At 38.4% G+C, this 23,538-nt stretch overlaps 2 protein-coding genes across 8 annotated transcripts in view; both read right to left on the bottom strand.

The window, feature by feature from the left end:
• The window catches only part of SMC3 (structural maintenance of chromosomes 3), a 1,169,611-nt gene that overhangs the window by 282,195 nt on the left and 863,878 nt on the right, over positions 1-23,538 (bottom strand). The window lies entirely within an intron of this gene.
• The window catches only part of ADD3 (adducin 3), a 90,672-nt gene that overhangs the window by 48,564 nt on the left and 18,570 nt on the right, over positions 1-23,538 (bottom strand). For all 3 annotated transcript variants that reach the window (XM_050976250.1, XM_030241101.2, XM_050976251.1), the window contains one exon: positions 10,612-10,659. The gene's annotated coding sequence lies outside the window, so the exon portion shown is untranslated. Of the gene's footprint in view, positions 1-10,611; positions 10,660-23,538 lie in introns of those variants that run through there.

Here is a 23,538-nt window from a genome sequence, read left to right as displayed (position 1 = left end):
GCCTAACTTCAGATAATTACATAGCACTTGAATTCACTGTCTAACTAAGCTCTCTCTGGCATGAAGTCAGTAATTATCTAGACTTCATTGGCTGTGCCATAGACTTAGAGTTGTTCCAACAGAGGCACACAATCCACAAGCAGGCACAGATATTGCAGAGATCTCGAGTTATGCAAGGCACGTGCTGCTCTGAAACACTGACAAGCTACAGGCAAGACAGAATGAACATCTAAGAAGAGATCACTTAACTATTTTATTAGCCCGGGGAAAAAAATCCAAGTGGCAGATATAAAAACAATTCATTAAATTCTTGCAATTCATGTGCACAACGGGTAATATACTTTTCTATGCATCTCACAATCAGAGGTCTTTTTTTACATTGCCTAAGTCAACAACACATATTACAGACTAATTCTCAGCATAAAACAAGAACCTCAGTGCCAAACACATCCCAAGATCTGGCAACAGTGTGAGTGTAGACTTAGATATGCTGTGAGAAACTGTCACCAGGCACAAACAAGGTTTCAGAATACCAAGTGCAAGAACTGCCAACATAACAATCATTAAGTAAAAATATATGACCAATTCTTCAAGAAACATAAAGGAATAAAATCTCAACATGTAGGGAATAGAACAGGAGGAAAAGTGAAGGAAGGAGGAACAGAGGAAAGGTACCAGATATATTTTATTTGGTTTGCAATCAAAATACAAATTCATTTGATTAAAAAAAAGTTCATCCATGGAGACTACTATAAAGCAAAGAAGCTTAATAGGAAACAGTGTTTAACAAGTTCCATAAATGATTTTTAAAGTAATGACAAAGCTTTCGCTCTCATTCTCAGTAAGTGCTTGAAGCTAATGTGCATCTCAAAGACTGTCTTTGGTATTTTACTGTTGCTGTCAAGAATGAAAAATGAGCCAAAAAGTTAGCAAATGCACTGCACAACTCACACTTCTTGACATCATTGTGGTACTAGAGTCTCTACATCTCAGTGTTAGCATGACATGTAAATAAACAAAGCACTCCTTTATAGTAGAAATCCTTTAATGGTTCATGCTGAAAGTGGAGTAAAGGCAACAACAAAAACCCCTCTCATCCATCAGCCCACTACAAGCACCTTGCTGTATTCATGGCAATAAAGAGTTTATTGCAGAGAAATGTATTGAATGTACTGTATTGAAATGTATTTTGTAAAAGCTGATTTAAGCTCTCCTCCTTCCATGACAGTTAGATGAGCCAGGGTTGAATTGGCATGATGCATGACAAACACGCAACACTAAGTTATGGTGAAGATGACAGGATTTTTGAATACTTTACTAAATCATACAAGCTTATCAGTACCCACCTACAAACATATGCTTTCTTCCATATGACACAATATGCAAAATAGCAATGGTGCAAACTTCATGTTTTATGCTTGAAAGAGAATAGCATAATTTTATTATGGTATATACTCCCAAAGCCTAAGATTTGGTGGAAGAAAATATTTCCATGGAAGTAACCTTATCTTTCTGGTAACCTTTGGTCATTTTGTAATTCTTTGGTACAAAACTGGTATAAAGCTGACATGCTGGAGAGGGCCTTTTGGCTGGTCTAGTAAATCTGTTTCACTTTAAAGCTATTTCACCAACATTAAGTACCATAAAGAGGCTCTAGCAGTGAAAAAGCCTGAAATTGCTTTTAGTTCAAACAATATTTTTTTCCTAAAGCCTGGTACGATGCCAATATAACACTTTATCTTCTTTATTTTGCATCTTCTTACCAAGAAATGTGTGTTATCAGTAATGTAAGAAAGACTCACAAAAAATCAGTGTGATGTGTGCCAATCAAATACAAAGACAGGAGAAAATTCAGACTTGGCAGATTTTATAGGAGTCTACCTACTGACAATGCCACACATACCACAAAGTAAGCTTCACCTACATTTTGTGGTCAGAACCTGACCAAAATTAAACAAACATTCACATCTAAATTAACGTGCATCAGCAGTCAAAGTTCTTTATTACATATGTGTTATTTAGTGTTCCTGAGGCAACACAGTTATTTTCAGTCCACTGTTTCCTAGTTACTTATTGAGGTCCATCTAATTTATCACAAAGTTACATTGTGGTATAGAATTCTGTTCCTGGCTGTTAAGTAAGGACATTTTTCCAAAAGTTATACTATTACAGAAGAAATGATTGGGGTTTTTTTGCATTTCACACCAATGGCAAGTTCAACTCTGCAGGCTGAAGAGGAGGAAAATGAGACCTAAATAACTGCATGTCCCACCCTAAGGTTAAAGGCCATCTATCTGAAATGCATATGAACACTTCCCTCAAATTCTGAGATAAGTTTTTGCCCACGCATTTGCCACATGGTTACCAATTTTGTAGTCTTTGTTCCTAATGAAACACACCAACTTGCCTGTACAGACCTGCAGGTCTGTGGTACCCTGGCTATTCCTGGAATGCTTTTAATACATTCAAATTTTGTTTGTCTATCTTCCTGCTCAGATCTCACAGCCATTTTAAGCAACAGATCACAGTTGCCAGATCAATGTTGTCACTGGCGGTTACCGTAAGCTCTCTTGGGTAAATGGTATCTACTCCTGGCAATTTGCCACTTTTATTTTCTATGTTCTAAAAATCTTTTTAAGCAACATTTCAGTTTGAGACCAATTCTCAAAATATGACCTACAAAGTGAAGTTTCTGCCCTAAAATCTCTCAGGAAATCCAACTTGGATAAAAACCATTTAGCTTTTTTACTGTGCCCTATGTTTGCCATGTATTTCTTCTATACTTCAGTCATCTATCAGCTCTTCAGTCTGTCTGGCAGGATGTTCATTCCTGATGTACTTGAAATGATTCAATTTAAAGGATTTATTGCTGGCTCTGGTATCTTTAGCAAATTGTTTCTCAGAATATCTTTTGGCCAGACTTATTATACTTTAAAATTTAATTTGTGAGAGAGTTTTTTTTTTTCCCTTCTATTTTCTTCAGCAAAAACTTCAACTTTTGAAAGATGGTTCCTTGTTGCTAAGAGATTCCCAAACCCTGCTATAAACCCCTCCTTGCCTCTTAAAAATAAAAAGTAGCAACAACAAAAAGTTTGAAGTCTTCAGTAGATGGGTATATATTTTATCCAGCTTCAATTCATTCTTTTAAAAGCCACTCTACTACCTGCAGGCTTTAACTTCCTTATAACAAGCATTTTTATTTTTATGACTAGCAAAGGCAGAGGGTTGGCAGGGAAATTGCACTGCTCAGGCCACTGAACTTGAATCAGACATATTCCTGGGAGCCAGGGAAGAACAGCTCTGCTATCCCAGACAGAAACATTCTGAGAGCAACACTGATGCTTTCTGAAGTCATTGCCTTCAACAAGCTTGAGACTTGTATCCACAAGATTTGGAAACACAAAATTGCTTCCTTCCATACCTTCATAGTAGCGGGTGGCTGCCCCAGTCAATGTAGTATAACCACTTTGGTATTGTATGTTACAATGTTTCAAAACTTTTTTTTTAAGGAACACATACTCAAACACTGCAAACAGAACGCAGATGGGTTTGTTTTATCGTTGTTTAATTGTAGTATTTGAGGGATTGACTGCTTTAGTTTATAAGAAGAATTAACCCAATCTAAAGTAACAGCCTATGTGAAGTGGTCCATTTCCATGGAGAATAAACACATTTCATTCAGCAATTCACTCACCAATTTGTGTAGCTGCAGTACTGTTAGTACAAAAAGAGTGATTAAATTAAATTTAAATTTTAGATCATTATAGGTTACTCCAATTACTGGTATAGATAAGCTTCAAACCGAACTTCTTGACATGAAACTCTCCTTATCTCTATGTTAAGATGTAGACACTGGGCAATAGCAGCAACTGTCAACCACTGCAAAACTGCTCCTGAATGTGGAGCATAATGAAATCAGACTTTCATGTTTTGTTAGTGATTGTTTTTACCCCATGCCCCTTCAACCAAGACTCCCCTCAGCCTGACACACCACAAATCACAGTTCCTAGCACTCCACGCTGATAACCAGCAGACTTGAGTGTTGGCAAGTCTCAGTTAGCAGCCTAAGCTCTGCAGGAGGAGCAGAATTAAGGAAGCATCAGCTGCAAAGAACTTGACTGAGTTAGTTTTAACCTGACACACAACAAAACCAAGCCTTAAACTTCCACATTTAATAGACTCTTCTCCATGAAGAGTCATTGGTCATCAGCAGACAGAGAAAACGTTCATGATACTACAACTGAGCTGTCAAGAAGTAATACAAATCCAGCTTCAGCAGAGGGGAAACAAAAAACTGACTTTCTATATATCAACATTTGCTAAGGATGTTATAATCTCTGAATACAGCTCAATAAGTGAAGGGGGGGAGATCACAAACCTACAGACTGTTGCTGAAGTTAAATTGGTACTGAGTGGGAGAGTTTCAAGGTTTATAACTACTTTAGAAAAACAATCCAGTTTTAAAACACATATTCCTCATTCACTCTATGTAGCTGATTAATAAAGCCAAACCTGATAAAATCCAACAATCTCTACAGTAAACACACAATGGTCAGCTAATACACACCTATCCACATTTGGGTTTTTATGCTTTACAAAGATTCAGTAGTTTTAAGTCATCAGGGACAGATTTATTCCTATGCTAAAAAAAAAAATTAAGTACAATGTGGTAGATGTAGAGAGAAACAATTAAAGCCATTTCATTAATAGCTATAATGCTAGCAAAAGAATGAGTTTATCTTTCAGACAAAATATTTAATTTTAAGGCAGATCTGTTCTCTTGCAGTTATAAGCCTGATCACTTAAAATACATCAGTCTGCAACTTTGAATAGCATTTCCAGCTTTAGTTCCATCATCATACAGAAAGAGCTGAAAAATCTGATCACCATGTCACAAGCAACTGAAGAATTACATCAGCTCCTATTTGCAGAGCTGTTCTTCATTAATTTATAATTAACAGGATGTGATAAAACAATCTGTATTACTAACTTTTAACAGCCTTCTTGTGTCAGCTGGAAAATGTTTTTGTGTGGTGAATGCCAGAGCTCCAGTGCTTCCCTCCCATGCCCAGCAACTCCCTACAATTCCCTCTGGAGGTGCCCATCAAGCTCCTCTGCTCCCTGCTGCAATCAGAGACTTCTCATGAATGCTGTCCTCTTCCTCCTCCTGCCTCCCATGAAACTCTTTATCACATGGACTGAGGAATTTGACTGGGAATGAGATACAGAAACTTATCTGCTGCCAGCAAACTGTTTCCATCAAAGGGACCTCGGAAAGGGAAAATGGCAAAGAGCGATCCAACACTCTTCAACATGTTCCAGGAACTCAAGGGGAATAAAAAGCAAAAAACAAAAGGAAAAAAAAAAACAGCACCAACAATTCAGTATTTCAACATAAGTGAAATAAAGCCTTCGAAAGTTGTGCTGTCTTGGAAAGCCTGAATGACTTTTTCCCAAATCCTCAGCAGAAGTTACAGCTACAGAAATTCTGTACAAACTCAGGATTAGCAGCATGCCCGAGAAGGAAGTGGGATCTTTGCTTCAAGCACCCAATTTGCATTTAAAAGGTTGCAGGAATTTGGATAAGCCTTCCTTACTGCTATGGATCATCCAAGTAGCAGCAATTCTGGAAGTATCCTAGGGTGGTGTTTTCCTGTTTTATTTACTAATCTTCCTCATCCTCAACTTCTAAGCTATTCCAGCTTTCCATCACAGCGAGAGAAGCAGTACTGTTTATGCCAGAGAAACTTTAGATTTGGCTCTTTTGAGACAAGACAATCATCACCTGGTGCTGAGGTTACAGAGAACCAGGTTCTATTTTGTAACAACAATCTATGCTGAAAATTATTGTGTTTTCAAAATAATGATTAAAGACACAACCAAAACCCCACAGCTCTTTCCATATGTACTAAAAGCAACAGGAGCTACACACAAAGCAGTGTTTTTTCAGGAGAAAGGCAACAACTATAGAAATATTGAACAGGATCTCCTTTTATCTTTTATATAAATTTTTTAATTCTCTTTGATTACTTTAACTTGCACAATATATATCCCACATTTTATTCCATTTGTTATGAGTATCTGGGCAGAGCTCCAGTGCTTTGGTGAACTGGTCACGGTGAACAGCTCAGTTCAGCATGAGCACTACCACCAGCAGGGAAAGCTGGAGAAGTGGAGGAGAAAAAACACCATTGTCACATCCATACAGGACAAGGCTGAGACAGCCAAGTAAACAGGAACTGAGTTCCACAGAATTTCTTCATCTCAACGGGAAAGAAAAGTCCAACCAATGCAGGACTTTAAATGCAAATCCTCTTCACAATTAATGTGGTTACCTTTCAGTCTGAACAAGAAAAACACAGATTGCAGATACAGCATGAACAAATATTACTGTGTGCAACTACAAATATTTAATGAGATAGAAGCAAAGACTCTGACTTCTATGCATTGAAATGTCTCATAACAGGAATAAAAAAAAAGCTTTAAATTGATTCTCTAGAGAAAAAAGAATCAGATTATATAATTGTATGAAATGTGTATAAACCCAAATCCGTGTTTAATTTTGTCTTCATTATCAGACTGCAAGACAACTTCTTTTTACTGGAAAGAGGCATTTAAGGCTGAAATATACTTGTGTCACATATTCTGTTTCATCATTCATGCAGACAGGATTATCTACAGTCACTGACATTTGAGGAGCCACATCTGGGGAACTTAAACAGCACCAATTAAAAAACTGACCAAAATCAGGAAGTTCACTGACAATGGGGCTCAGAGGGGACAATGCATTTACATTTAACCAGAGGACCCCAGGCTTCTAGGATGATTAAATATGGTTCCATCAGGGCTGGTAGCTGACAGAAGATGGGAAACACAATCTTTCCATGTTTGCATGAATACATTCAGGAATAAACACTTATTAAACACTTTCCCTTGCTTGACTCTAGGAAGCATCATGCCTAAAGCGATTTTGAGCCAATATTCATCCCAATTCCTCACAGATGGGCTGGAAGGGTGAGGGCTGTTTGGAGAATGGAGAGGGAATGTTGGAAGATGCACTGGTCGGGGTGGGAGGAAAGCACTCAATAGCATGCTTAAAATAACCCCACAAACACTTCTAGCCTCTCTCAAGGATTAGAAAGCCCAGGGGCTCAAAACCATCAGCACTACAGCAGCCTAGTTAGGAACATGACCTTCAGCAGAGCTGGAAAACAGGGTGTGTGCAGGTGGCAGGAATGGGACACTAAAGGCTGACACTTCAGTAGGGCACAGACAAAAGGTTTAGTCAACTCTACACTGGTAGCATGCAAAAATACTTTGGCAACTGTCCTGCTCTGCCCTACTTTGGCCTCTTCCTCAGTCCTATGTCTAAGGGGATTTGAAAAGTCTAAATGAGTAATGCCACCTCCAGCTTAGAAATAGGCTTCATATCAAACAGAGACAAGAAATATTAAAAAAGAGACAAGTTGATATTAAAAAAGAAATATCAACTTTACCAACTTGCTGAATCTTAAGAGTTCTGTGAGATGTTTTCAAAAACAGTCCAAACAAACCCTTTGAATGTTTTAATAGTTCAAGATCTGAGCTCTCCTCACACAAACCATGGAGAGTGTGCAGCTTTACAACAGCTAAGAGACAAGGTTGAATTTTATTTGACCAAGTTAAATGGTTATGGGTAATACAGCTACACTATCTGTATTTCAGGGAGGGCTTGGGGTTTTATTGCTATTTTTAAAAGAAAAATCAATTCAGGTGATAGATTGGAAGACAGATTAGTCTTGCATCTTACTGTATTTTTGTACAGTTTACTTTTAGATTGTTCCTTAGAGCAGGAAATAAAAAGGCCATTGTTTTACCATGTTCTCCCATCATTATAATGAGATGCATCAGATTGGAGTGATTGAATAAGCTCAAAACTCCCCAGGTTACATCCTTCACCTTCAGCCTCGACTTTCCAGCAAGCTTAACTCTTATTAAAAGGATCAGGGCTGTCCTCAGGCATACCCTGTCTTTAAACATGAAGCCCCAACCACATTTCATGGAAAAGAACTGTCAGTCTCCACCTTTGCCAAACTCCATAGCAGGTTTAAACAATTATGCAAGACAGTAGATTTTGATTCCAGGCTCCTCTTACTCAGTATCAAGTTCTAACAATAATACTTTTCTTTCTGCTAGGGCACCTCCAAATAGTGATGATCCAAAGGCATTAAAGAAAGAGAAAGTTACAACTTAAAGAGCGTGACACGGATTATGAATAAAAAACCCTTCCCATATGGAAAAGTTTTAAAAATTTGACATTTCTTTTCAATATGTGTTAATCAGAAAGACAGTAGTGAATTCTCACTGCTTGAGACAGAAAAGAATCAAACCTCTTGGGACACATTACACAAAGGCAATTGCAAAGAAGGGAGAACAATCCTGTAGTTTCTTTTAAAACCATACTCTGTGTTTTTTTAAATGGCTGGGAAAGTCAGCAGTTTGGAGCCAGCCACATGTTACTTATCAATGCTTCAAATGCAGGGTGAGTTAGAAAGGCCATGCCTGGTTCCTTTTGCAATTGGGAAAAAATCTCTTTTGAAGTCTTTTTGAGGGACTGATGGGGGAGAAAGTGTCAGGAAAAGGATTTGACAGGTTCTGCACAGTGAGGGGCAAAAAAATGTCAAGAGTAAAATCCCTTGTCTAAATGAGCAAAGAGATAGAAACCTCTCCTTCAGCACTGGAGACGCCAGATAAAATGTCTAAGAGTCCCTTGTATCTATTTTCCAGCTACACATTAATGCCTTCTTATGCTTTTTGCCAGCTTCTCATCTTACCAGGAGCCTGCAGGAGAAGCCAGTCCAACGTTGCAGGGAATGCAGCCACCCTGGGGGCTCCATGTCTAACAGTCTCCCAAGATCCCAGGAAAACATCTTGTATTTTAAATACCCCAAGCATCACAGAAGACCTCAGTTTCAAGGTGGAACCAATAATTTGAATCATCTTAAAGCAAAAGTGAAAGGACCAGAAATCACCCAGTTTCTTGAAATGAAAGGCATTATTGATGAACACATCAGTGACAACAACACTGATGGTTTTGCTCTTGGACAGCAGACAGGTTTTGCTCTCCTGTATTTTCAATTCTGTCTAAATAACAGACATGGTAGTTTTGTATCACGAGCAATGTAAGCATAACTACCAACAGCAGGTCAAGAACTGAATTACATTTTGTTTTTACCAGGACCATAAATTGCGCTGCCCTTTCTTTTAAATTCTCACATTCTTCAAACAAAAAGAAAATGTCCATTATTTTTTCCATCAATCACAAAGACCTAATGTAACTCATCTCTAAAAGCTATATTTATAGCAGAAATTTGAGAAATTAATTCCATATAAACTCTACTCTCATCTGTAGCAAACTGCTTTTGTATGTGTGGCACAAGCAACCTACACAGCTACAAACAACACAAACTTAGCATCCACAGGACAGAAAGAACCAGAGTTCACTACATCACTACTCACAAGTAACAAGTTGATGCACTCTTAGTGGAAGAAGGCAGCTCAGCTCCTCTCAATTTGAAGTGCACAGAAGTATAAAATCAGCTTTTATTACTAAAAGCCATTGTCTTTCCATTTTGATGAAGTGATAATATTTTGACTTCTTCCTTGCTTCTGCCTCATAGTGTTCCATTTGCAAGGTACATGTAGCATCTCACAGATAATACTCCACAGCAAAGAAAGGAGAAAAACTTTCTTCAACTCAGAAAAATCTTTCAAAAGAACCCTATCCAAGTGCTAGCAACAGGATTATTTTAATATAGTCTTTTTAGTTACATAACACACATGAAAACGCAAGTTATAACACTGTCTTATTTTAATAAAGACCTGAGAAGCTAGATAAAAGAGTGCTAGACAAAAAATACTTCAGATAAGAGATTAGGCACTCAAATCCCTAAAATATTCCACTGTAAGAGTGTTTGCTGCCTATTATTATAAAGACCACAACACAATACATGTTATCTATACCACAGATACAATTGTAAGACATTAACAGAAGTGTCTGAAAAATGTATAAAAGCATCCCCAGTTCCAGCTTGTAGAATCCAGGCTGCTCTCAGATTCTGCCATCTTCATACCACTCCCTTTGCATCTTTAGGAGCTGCACATGGAGCAGTTAACTGCTGTTAGCTAAGTCTGCTAACTGCCCTGAAGAAAGTCCAAGCTTCAATCACCACACTAACTAGTCTCTGATGATATTTATCATCAGCTGGTGCCTGTACCCCACTGTACAAAAAGGGAATATCTACCCCACTGGATGCTGGAACTTGCAGGATACCTCAATACCCTTATGCCTGTGCAGTTCTATTATATATTTAGAGCAAGTATTATGCAGCATACATATTATTATGTATTTACAGACTCTTGTACACATACCGAAGCTAAGGTAAAACTTCATCCCACAAAAGTATTTTGCATGACATTCATGAGATTATTGTGATGGGGTTTTTTGTCTGTGGTTTTTAATAAAACCACTTTAAAAGTGGCAGTTCACTGATTCAGTTCCCTCTTCCCCCTTAATATTATTACACTAGAATAAAGCAGTAAAATGTTCAGGCAGTAAAATGTTTTAGGTACCTTGAGTTTTTTTCCACAGCTGTCCTCCTCTCCAGTAATACAGTTGACCTGGGAAACAGAAAAAAGACATGATTGACTCCTGGTAGGCTTCTCAACTGGAATATACTGTATACAGTGCATTTAGCTTCTTGAACCCCTTTTCAGAATTTTTCATTGAATTACATTTTATTTTGTCATCCTATAATGCATTTTTCATATAACAAAATCTCAAAGGGAAGTCTCATTTGAGAGTGTCTAGTTGGAAATCTCAACACTGACCGGGTTACAATTCAGAAAATCCAGACTACTGCTGCATTTTTAAAGTAGAGCATAACAGCCACAATCCACAACTCCTCTGGTAGCCCTGAGGAAGCTGAACTCCAGAGCAGTGGCTGAGCTGGGGCAGGAGCAGAGCACAGGAACACAACACCTCCCTTTGAACACTGACAGCCGCCAGTGCCCAGAGCTCCGACGGAAACAACTGCCCTGCTCTGACCCTTTCCCACCACTGAGCAGGAATGGGTTTTCCTCCTGCATTCATCTTTTAACATGAATATAAAATGAGTAAATAAAATAGCAATTTTTACTTCTATCATCTTCTGTCTTCACAGGCTTTGACCACAAATTATCTTCAGTCAAACCTGACAAATTATTTCCAACATTTTCCTTTTTCCCTCAGCCACTCCACCAAGAAAAAACAGTTATTTCCTGGGGACAGGGGCCAGACTCCTTCCTTTCATACATGCACACAAAACATATGCTACATTTTCTAAGGTCTATACATTGCAAATTAGACATTTTATGCATTGTGAAAACACTGGGCTCAGCTTACCATGAGGCAAGGTGGTACCTCTCACCAACTTGCTATCCCATTTGAATTCATCAGGTTGCAACAGGCTCTTTCAACCATTCTCTCCTCAAGCATTACTGCTTAGGTTTTCTCAGCATATCACACTACAAATACTTCACCAGTTTCAACACTTCAGCAGCCTGGTTATCCCATTTCCCATCAGCACTAAAAGCTGGATTATTCAGTGTGCTCTATGAGTTTCAGGAGTAAAGAAATGACTTTCAAAAACACCAATGTGCACAAAAATAATGCAAGTAGAATTACACAGAATTACTGGAAGACACTATAGTTACAAGATACTCTAAAGCAAAAAACAAAATTCAAAGAGAAGCAAAAATAAGATGTTATTGTATCTTGCTATTGTTCAAATTGTCTATTTTCCCTGAATTGACTTATATAAAGTCAATACCTTGCTCAGGAATGAACAATGTACTTATACAGAGTATTACAGGTGTAACACAGGTAAACAGCCACAAGACTATTTAATCTACTTTTAGAGCTGACAGAAATACAGATTTAGGAGAGATTTAGGGAACAGAGTTCTCAGCCTAGGTGCTATTTGTGTGGCTTGGGCATATTTGCTCATTTTGCTGCCCTGCCAAATGCTCCCTGGCAGAGCACACAAAGCAATGGCAGTGACTGGGAAAGAAGAAGAAATCCATTGGCACCAAAATGCCGTGCTAGAGTGTGAGTACTCCACAGCATCAGGAATTTAAACACTCTAACGTGACTGTTTATTCTTGGCATGAGTACAGTTTATTTTTCATCTACTTCACACTGTTAGAGATAAGGGAATACTATTTTTACGCAAGCTCCTGATATGTTATTTTAAGCGTAGCCATCACAGGCAAGAAGAGACTCTCTTCCAGGCTAGCAGCTACTGTTTCCAGAGGGCATTGACAGACCACTCTCAGACAGGAAAATTTCTGTCTCTCCAATTTTCCAGCTTCAGATCTAGTAGCACTGGTTTGCAGAACTCAGAGGTGCCCATATCTGAGGTGCTCACTTCAGTCTCCCTGGCATGGCACAGCCCTGCTCCCTCCCAGGAGGGCCAGCGTAGCCTCAGGACAGCAATGGGCAGCTTGCTCAGCTCTGTCCCCACCTCTGGGCACTGCACAGACTGGAAATCCTTCAGCTCTCAGTAGAAGGAGGTACTGTGGGAGAAAGCCAGAAACTGTGACACTGCAAACATAAAATGCTATAGAGCAAATTTTTTTCCTGTTCTTTGTCACAAGCTCTTTGCTACAATCTTATCTACTTCACATCCCTTCACCCTATTACCACTCAATGCACTTTCACAAGCTATTTATCCCTCCCCACTTCAAAATTCTCATTATTAAAACAACAACAAAAATATGTGACAATTACCAAACTACTCTGCCATTTAGTGCCATGACTTAATTCCCTCTGCTTAGTCCATCAGGGTCTTTCATCCCATTCTACCCAGTCCTGGAGTATGAGCAAGAAACTTTGACACCGGCACTGGTCAGGAAATGTCTTCACTGAACTTTGCATTGTTTAGGTCACATTCGCAGCTCTTGTTCATCAGTTAAATGCCTTCATGCCCAAAATAAAATTATATAATCAGTAACAAAGGATGCAGATCATATCAAGAATGGGAAAAAGAAAATCTGGGAAGGAGTAACAGTCACACATTAAAGAACAAACTCAGAGTCAGCTCTCAGATCAGGAAAACCACAACAATATACATTCTTGGATGAATAAATTAAGAAGAAAGATGGATTTTAACTCAAGAGATGACAGCGGTGAGGCAGATATTGAACATGAACAGCTTTGAAAAAATTTTCAATACATCTGAATAACTGCATATGTCAGAAATCAGACATACTACACAAATCCTAACAGGATATTGAAAATGCAAGTACAAATTAGATGCTAAATGTGGGCTTCAGCCTGTAGGACAAAAGAATTTTTGTGTCAGAAATACCATTTATCTTGAGAATTAAAGTGCAAAAGCCACTTGGTTACTTGAGAGCTACCTCTGCCTCTCTTAGAGAAATAATATTTTAGAGCTGCATCCAGAAACTATGAGTAATCACAATGATGGATAGTCCAGGAACTGTTGGGATATCCCAAAGAAACATGCCCTGGAATGAAATTATAATCTTCCTCAGCTACTCATATTATAATGGCTGATCAGTGTGCATTAGGAAAATACACTTCTGGTTTGAATCCAAACCTTGAGTATAAAAGCAAAGCTCTAGTAAATATTTAAGAGAATTTTGAGTTCCAAACTGAAGAGCTGGCAACTAAGTTCTTTCTTTTTTTTTCTAACAAACAAAACCATCAAAAGATTGTGCAACTCTAAGAGCCCTTAAGGAAACAATTGGGAATTTTTCATAACATGGTATTTCCTTATACTGCTCACCACAGGAATGCAAACAGTTCCACCAAACAGAGATTCTTCATTGGAAACAACTGACAATCCAACCATGTTTCCATCTTTTCCATTCTCAGCACTCAGCATACAAAACAGATGATAGAATAGAATACAGAACTGTCATACCAGGGCCACAAGACATCTTCACTATAAATCAGCACCTGAGAAACTTAACAAAAACATATCTCCTGGGGAGAATTTTTGCCTAATTATTTAGCACCTTTGATTAACAAAACTGCGATCTTCTACTTACTTGTTGAATTTCCCTTAAATACTGTTAGCATCCCTGTCAACCCAAAACAGACCCCTATCCCCAACCATAACTCAGCATATCAGTAACAATACACATTCCCATAGCATTCCCTGACAGTAAGGGAGGCGAGGCACAGAAACATGTGCTGGACAATGCTCAACTGAATTAGTGGAAGGAAAAGCAATGCTACTCTTTGTACCTTAGAAGACATCTCATGTAAATCTAATGCATAGATTTCCTCACCACCTGCTTCATTTAGGATTATTTGAGCAATGTCAACTGACACCATGAATCCTTCCAAAGGAAACTGGAAATGTTTGTGTGTCTGTACAGAAATGGTGTTCAGAACTGACATTCTACCAGAAACTGCACAAGGAAAGCAAGTATCAGAGGGAGCAAGTACCTCAAGGGAAAGTCAAGACAGGACTTCACAAAGAGACCTAATTTTCCTGACAGATAATTAACAAGTCACTATCACGGAGAAAGCAATTTACACTCTGTGCTGAACTTCATGCTGTGAAGAGAGAAATACAGGATAAATGAACATAGGCAACTGAAAAAACAGTATTGTCAGGTATCAGGAAGGCACTAGGAATGGGAAAGGTGCTACATCAGCACCCTGACCAATATATGTCATTGCAAATTTGCAACTCAATTAAGGCAAGATTTCAATCAGAGCTCCAACTGCACTTAATTCTCTCAATTCAAGTTGAAGGAAAGCAAGAGGAACAAGTCATAAAAGGAGAACAAAATTGGAATGTGTTACAAAGACACCAAATTGTTTTCAAAAGGAAAAACCAAAACAAACAAAGACAATGAAAGACAAAGCTTTATGGAGTTAGTTTGCCAAACAAGTCAAGAATTTTGGATGGTAGAAAAGACAGACAAATGTCTTAACTTCAGATAGAGACATAAAAAGACTTTGCTAGTGTGGAAGTGTTTACAATCCATGGCAGAGAGATTATTATTCTTGTAGTCAAGGAAACCACTCTTAGAGGATTTCAAATTTTGGAATTCCCCTTTCAAGAGGGAACACGGGAAAATCCTCCATGCTCTTCTAAAAGAAGAATGAATATGGGTTTAGTGTCCCAACCAGGGCCACAAGGCTTTGGCAACAAACTGGTTCCAATGGCTCCGCAGAGGAAGAGGTCACATCAAAAATGAAACATGTCAATACTGCACTTTCATAGATCATCAATGATAAAATAGCCACTACATCCCATAATATTTTCACATCCAAAACCATTTACCAGGAGTTGCTAAACCAGTAGCTAAAATTTTCAAGCTAGGCTTTATTTAAATTATTGCATCTCTTGATGTTTTCTTTCAAAGGGATGCCCACTGAACTCTCAAAAGCTGACCTTTCATCACAGCACACTGCTGGTCTTGGAGAATTCAAATTTTCTGAAGTTACAAACATGTGAAACCTTCCCTCCTGTTTAGATGATTCCAAACATAAATTATACAAAGAAACAGCTTGGTTTAATTATAATAGTAGAGCAAAACTTATTTTTCCAGTTTTTATCTTGACTAGATAACAAAACCCCACTTCAGCAGATACATGAAAGTGTGCTGAGATTTAGAATAGAACTCAAAAACTATCTTTTATTTTTATTGCTGTCAATATCCTAAGAATAAAATACGCACCAAAACCTTTTCAATTTAATCTCCCTGGTGTTGCAAGAGAACTACCCAGACTTTGCAGACTGTAAAGCAAGGCAGCACTTACAGCACATCACGATCACCATAATTAGAACACAGTAATACCAAGTGATTGAAGAAATTATTTGCTGGTTTTCATTAAAATGCACAGTTCATTTTTAATTTTTCCTACAGTCCCTGCACCAAGATCCATGTTCAGAATGGCAAGAAACTACTTGGCAAAATTTCTGTAACATTCATACTCAAGTTGAATTAGCACTACAACCACTAGAAGCTTTGGTGCTGATAAGGAAGCAGAGACTGATTTTAGAAAAATATTACAAATTAAAGCTATGAAGAGTAACTGCAAAGCTTTAAATTCTCAGCAATTCTTTCTGCAAGCTTTGTCGTGTCAGTCCTAAAAATGTCCACTAAGGATGTTTTTACTAAGAAGGTATTCTTAGTAAATAAATGCTTCTGCACCAGAGCGGACACTGATTCCTTTCTATTCTCACCTTTTCCCCTAATGCTATTTTGGTTTTATATTGCAAGCCATCAAATCCACAGGACCTCTTAAAACTGCACTCACGTACAGTTTTGTCTTTCAGCTCTGCAGCTGAAGCGTTACTCTCACTCTACTGCAGCAACATTACTTCTGAGCGTTCCTAGCAAGGTTACTGGCACTATGCAGCTCTTTCTGACACTGACAAAACTCCTCTCATACTGTGCCTGTAAACAGGAAGAGAATGGTGGAAATAAAAGTGAAGACCTGCAGCTGAAGTTTGAGCAGGCTGGAGAGGATTTTCCCCACTCCCAATGATGATTAGTGGGGCAATTAGCCCAGTTGCATCAAGGCAGGACAAAACCACCACAAGCAATCCTAGCCTGACAACAGAGGATCAGAAGATGCTTCACAACATAAACTTCAAATGTATGATGTTATTTTCTTCCAGCATTAACTTATGGATAAAGCCATAGCTGGATCCATTACACCAAATTATTGCTGCAAAGCTAATAATGTACATAAAGATACTGAAACACTTTTCCTCCTCTCTGAAATACCAAACCCCTTATTTATTAGAACAAGCTGTATTTGGAAGTTGAGGTTCTGATTTGTTTACAAACTGACCAACTCTACTGGTGAAAGAAAAATAGGTTTTCATCAGTATTCGTTCTACTTTATAACGACATTATGAACAGAAACCTTGCCTTTTATATTCTTTTATTTCATCATGCTCATGAAACAGTCAATTCAGCCCCCAAACCTGAGAAAAGGATCAAAACCAACTACAGTTTTATTTTTTTAAACTCTGTATCTCACTTATTCACTTTTGACTTCTGCAAAGCTTAATTCAGCCAACCTCCACCCTAACCCCTGGGAGCATCTTGTACTTTCCAGCCATCTGGACTGTATTTACATTACTAAGAAGAAAGTCAAACTTGCTCATGAACGAAGAAAATCTCCTTACTATCTTTCTGTCTTGTCTCCATAGTTATCTTTTAAGTTCTTGTTTTTTAAAAAAAATTACTGTTCTCTCTAAGGACCTCACTCAATCTCCCTCATGAGCTCTACTGACGTCATACAACTTCTTCGCTTACAATTTCCTAGTGCTGCCTTTAAAAAAAAAAAATTAAAAATAGAAATTACTATTTTTCCCCTCAGTTTTCACCCTCTCTTCACAAAAGCTCTTACAAACAGCATGAAAGTTCATGAATGATGGATTAGGATAGAAGCAATTGTACCAAAGTGTTTATTTAGACAGTAAAAGTGACAGCTTTGCAAATAAAATGAACTATTGCCAAACTAAGATCAGAGACAAATTTTAGGAGGAACATAGACAAACATTTACTTTTGAACTTGTATCCATTTTAATGGTATTCCTCCCTCTGGCAGTGACTGCTGCATCTTGGCTCCTCCAGGACAGAGGAGCACGCAATTTTTTAAAATTGCATTTTCATCAAAATATCTGTGCTGTGACCCCTCTCCCAACACTGCTGATCCAGTGTGCTGAGGAAACCTGAAGAAAAAGCACAAACTGCAGAAGACAATAAACTACTTCAAACTGGTTTTACTTTCAACCACATGTCCTTAAACCCCACCTATTTTTTATTTTATCTGAGCTGCAGTATAAGTCTGCCTTTTAGTATTTTATAACCCTATTTTTCAGGGCACACCATCTCTTTTGATCAAAGGTAGTCTCTAACTACAGCTTATCATTAAAAGCTATTTTGCAGATTTACTCTGCTCCAGTTGACATGCACCAGAAATCTGCATCAAGTTTAAATGAAAGCCAGATTGGTGTCTTAGTTACACAGAAAATTAATGAAAGCAATGAGTGATGCCTGACATTCAGCTTTTTAACTAGGAATTGATGAGCCCCAATGCTTTTTGATGCCTGACCCAAACATCTGACTAATTTCAAATATTAATTCAGTTTAATGAACAAATTTAATACCTTTATAAGGGAAAAATGCCAATGTAACATAAATTAGAAAATACTTACTAGGAAGAAAAATACCTTTCTAGAGGGGTGTTTGCTTAAAGAGAACTACCTACTGTTGATTATTTTCAAGCTGAACCTCTGAATTTAATTCAACAAAGTGACCCTTCAGTGGCATAATGACTTTTAATGATCATGTCAAGTATCTTCTTGTCACTTCAGCAGCTCTTCTGGAATACCAAGGAGTAGAAGTTTAATTACAGATGTATGGTAGGCTGCATACCACAGCCACAGTAAGTTCATTAGAGCAGGAAATACACAGCAGAGAGGTAACAATGAATTAAAAATGTAATGAATATGCCCATGTGAAAAAATAGCTACTGAAATAACTCACCCAAACACCAGCACATTCTGCTTGCTTTCTTTTAAAGATGCCAGTTTCTAGAATGATTCAACATTGGCCCTTCCCAGTTTTTTCCTCCTCATCTCCAAAACTCAAAAGACCAGCAGAGCAAATAAACATGGTTTGTCATTAAAAGCAGCTGAATTGTTGTGAAGATGCAACAAATCTCTGCTTTAGGGAAGCACTGCCAAATTACTTATCAGAAACAAAACCCCAGGAGATCTGTTATCATTTGAGCAATACCTTTACTAAAAAGGACTTCTCCCCCTCCATTTCAAGCTGTTCAAATTTCCCCCCAAATTGGCAATATTTTTTTCTTTTTGAAGACATGGACAATAAACATTCGGGCAACCCTGAAATTTCTTTTCTTGAGACACAAGCTGAACATTTTATGGAAACTACTAAAAATAAGTTTTACTTCCAGCAGTGACAACTCCTCATAGCTTTAATCAAAGGAAGAGCAATCACAGCCTAATGGGCCCTGTTCTCTAGAGCATCCAAGTTGAAAAAATATCAGTAAGAGAATATTTGCTGCAAAGAAGAGAAGAATCTGCCAAGTAGTGAGGAATAATATACTTGCACGTAGTCTGCCTCAATTCGATTTTACATGTTTCTAACAGAGAGAACAAAAAGTGACTTGATGCTCAGTCTGCAGCTATGGTATGAAATTAGTTTCTAAGGAAACAGGGCAGAATCCAAGGGACAAAATTTCTGTGTTTGTGCTGCTTCTGTAGCAAACACAGCATCGGCTGCAGAAGGCACACGAAGCAAAACTCCAAAATGATAAAGGGATTGGACCTTTGGCATCCTGAACCTGCAATTTAACTGGCAGCCTCACTGGTGAGGCACTCATCTCTGAGGGAGAGCACAGGGGTGTAAGCTCACAGCCACTGCCAGCCTAGTCCTCTCAACTGCAGTGCAGAAAGAGACACTAAAAATAATACAGCTGGCACTGAATATAGTCTGCTCCTCCAGGCGTGCACAGGCGCTATTGTGACTTTTAGAAAATGTGACTGCCCACATCTCGTGGTTCCTCTTTCAGAGGAAAAACAAATCTTCAACTAGTGAGGCAGAAAACTTTTCTGTCCGAGAACTCAAAGTGGGTCAGATAAAAGGTGCTGATTTTCTAGAGAGGTTTCCACGCCATGAATGCCAAGCAGGTTTCCCTGCTATGATGAGCATCCCTCCAACCTGACGGCACGGGGCTGCTCTGGATGCTCTCCCCAGCTGGTGCTGCACTCTATGCGCAGGGATTGCACTCAGGATGCAGACAGGCAAGAAGGGCAGCTACACCAGGGAGCTCCAGGTGATGAGATCCTCCAGGCCAAAATAATCAGAATTCCTTGGAGAATTTAAAACTTCTGACATTTGTGGTGCACTCTGAAATGAAACATTCCTCCTATCAACCAGCCACATAACTCACTGCTCAGCAACAGAGGTTGCACACGTGAACCTGTCTGCAAGAGGGAAAACAACTCTTGTTATCCATCATTCTCACAACACAATTTTTCTCTGAGTATACACAGGGTTTGTTGTTTGTTTTTTTAAATTATCTTAAATTCACATTTCAATATAAATCCAAGTCCCCTCTACATTCAGTGAAAACTAGATTGTGAATTGAAAATAGAATGTTTCTAAAGCAGTTTCAATACAGGTGTTTGAGTAAGGCTAATTCAACTCGGGAGGGAACTCTCCTTGGTTTGCTGCGCCAGTTCGGGCAGTGACAATTCCTTTTGCACAGCTTTCCTTTCAGAAGGAAAACATCAATGCATCTCAAAACCTCAGTGTTAAGATCTACTTCTAAAACTGTTTGCCTGATGGCGAGAGGTGACACCCAGCCCTGAAATCCCAAATACATTACCACAGGCTGGGGTATTATTTCCACTGTGCTATTCCACTGCAGAACACACATCAATACTCATCTCTGTCTATAAATCAATGGAATCTATTTTGGGCACAAAAGCTTCAAAATAAATCCTTCTGACCAACCTCTCAAATTAATTATGCAAATGCTGTATCAAAGCGCTCAGATAATTTTTACTTCAATTTTTTAAAATCTGCACAGATACTCTGAAAGGAAAAGAAACTAAATGTCTAATTATACACACTGAATAATCCAGATAATGGCCTGTCACATGCATCATTCTGAATGCAAATCAGAACAATGGTTCTAGCTGTAAACACAATGTGGAAACATCAAGTAACTTTGAGCTTGTCTTTGGCAAGAACATGCTTTCTTAAGATTACCTTCTGTATTCAGTGGGATTTATTTATATATAAAATATAATGAAACATTTTTTCCCTGTTGAATCTCAAAGCCTTTCCTTACCAAACATACTCTATGTGTTATTCCAAAAGAGATGAATTGTATTTCTCCAAACAGAAGGATGCTGCCTCTTACTGCCCTGCTAGAAACACTAAAAGCAAAAAAAAACTTGTTCAGTGCTTTACTTTCATTCAAGCAAAGTGTGATTGGTTTTGTATCCAAAATATCCACAAAGTGTGGCTGTAGTCAAAAGCTCCTGTGCTGAGGAGCACATACCAGCTTAGGAGAGAGGAAGAAAGCCAAACCAGAGCAAGCAGCTAACCTCCTAATGCCTGCTGTGGAAATGAGTCCTAGCATGCACTCCAGGCATGTTTAGGAGGTAGGATTTTCTTCATTTCAGCCTACTTCTCCCTAACACAGCAAGCCAACCATGCAGAAATCAAGTGACCTACCAAAGGAAGGGCTAGAACTGAATAGATGAGAATGCTCAGGTTGGACATGCCAGAGAGGCAGTGGAAACCACTGCTGTCCTCTTTGCCTGCTACTAAAAAATCCCTTGTACCACTGCCCATGCTATTAAGAAAAATTTCAGCAAGTGTAAAACCTTATTCCATGACAATGTTAGTAAGGGGAGATTAGGCTTTTAATGAGACAGTTCCACAGCTTAAGAAATTGAGACTGGAAATCAAAAATTACGAATTTCAGAGTGAGTATGGCTAACAGCGACTGAAAGTTTTAAGTGCAACAGGAAAGTCTGTATGGTGCAGCAGTCTTCACTTGCCACCCAGCTTTGCTTTCTAACACCTTTTGCCACTTACAGATAAATACAAGATGCTAAATTTCATGTTGCAGTTCTATTAGTTTTAAGGTATGAAGAAAATCTATGAAAGTAACAATACAGGAAAATAAATGCACAACTTTAAAGTCACCTCTCAGTAGCTGCATTTCTAACAAGATCCTCAGCTTAGGCTAAAGGCATTTATTGCACGCACCTGGATCCCTTCAACAAAAATTACTTTGAAGGAGGAAACATGTGTTGATCAAACAGAACACTCCATTAAATGGTGATGCAAGACTGCATGAGATACACATTGAAGGCCAGCAGAATTAATGCACACCCAGGTCTAAAATAAAACAGTACTATAGAATTGTAAGATTTCCTGGGTATGTGCACATCAGCCAACTTACACAAGCCTTACCTATCTCTGCAACTCACTTTTTTTCACTGCTGAAACTGCCAAACTCAAGAAAAAAACCAGCCACTTTCATGCACTACTTCTACAAGGCAGTACCACTGAGAACTTGCACATCAAATTCAGTTAGGAAAGTGAACAAATCTAGGACAGATACCTTCAGCTTGAATTTGTTGAATGTTTAAATGATTCAAGTCAAATTGTGAGGTTTTAGCTAAGCTTTTCTTTTTACTTTTTTATAGTACTATCTGCCTGTCCAGACCAGGTTTCAAAATGTAAACAGGGACCTGTTACCTACTTAAACAGAACTCCTATCCAGTGTAACATTTATTAAGACACTACTTAACACACTGTCTGTATTTTCCCCTTTCTGTCTTCCTGACATGAACTCATCCTTCTTATTTGCTGTTCCAGTCAACACACTCTTGTTACTTGGTCCATTTCTGCTGGCAAAATGCACAAGTTTGTGTGTTTGTAACTTGACAATTAACTTAGGAATAACTACTTGACAAATACCTCAGGAATTGCAAGTTGCAATTATGAAAACATCTCATGAGCTTTCTCCTAAGTTTGCTAAGGCTTGCTAGCAAATGACAGTCATGCATGCAAGTTTCCTGTTTTAATATTCCTCCTCCTCCTTTTTTAAGCAAGATTATTCTCATCCTTAGAAACAGGAAGTCATTAAGTTAAAAATGTTTATACTAAATGAAAACACACATATTGCCGTGACTTCTACTCAGTGAGTATTGGGTGGTCTCAATCTGAATCCACTTTCTGACCAGCAAGGGCTTCCCTTGGAGAAATTATCAAAGCACGGCCTCAGAGACCAAGGATTGGAAAGGTATAAACTATCAGCTACTATCATTACAGTACAGGATTTAAAAAAAAATTTAGAAGGCTTTAATATACCCCAACAAAACTCCCAAACATCTGTTTTCAGTAAGTATTTAAATAAATGTTTTTCCCGAGCTGTATCAGAAATTGGCTGGTGCTGTGTGTTTCCTGGGATGAGGTCAGCAGTGTGTGTTAGTGCAGAGCCTTTGCTGCAGTAATCACCATGGTTATTTGTGACAGAGGGTGGCTGAGGAGGGAATCCACAGCCCAGTGGCATGCTTCACTGTGACCTTCAGAACCTGTCTGCACCACCTGTGATCAGCACCTCCTACATGCCAGCTCTTATTCATAAACTCCTCATGTTTCCTCTTGAATTTGATAAACATTAAAAAAAAAAAATCTTCATTTTACTACTGTGATAATAATACATTGATGGGTAGCCCACAAAGACTTCCCATGCACAGAACATCTGACTACAACTCTCCCCACACTAAGAAAAATCTGCCACTTGCTATTTGAGTTTTTTGTCAAACTTATTAGTACATCTCAGGAAAAACCAAACTTCAGTCCATCAGCACACATTTTCAATTGCTTTTTCAACAATACCTGCCCTTATTACAGGAAAATGGACTTCCTCCCAACCTCAATATTTTAATTATTAAATAA

The sequence above is a fragment of the Serinus canaria genome, chromosome 6 (genome assembly GCF_022539315.1).
Source record: "Serinus canaria isolate serCan28SL12 chromosome 6, serCan2020, whole genome shotgun sequence".
NCBI classification, from domain to species: Eukaryota; Metazoa; Chordata; class Aves; order Passeriformes; family Fringillidae; genus Serinus; species Serinus canaria.
This window is presented reverse-complemented; position numbering and strand designations above follow the sequence as displayed.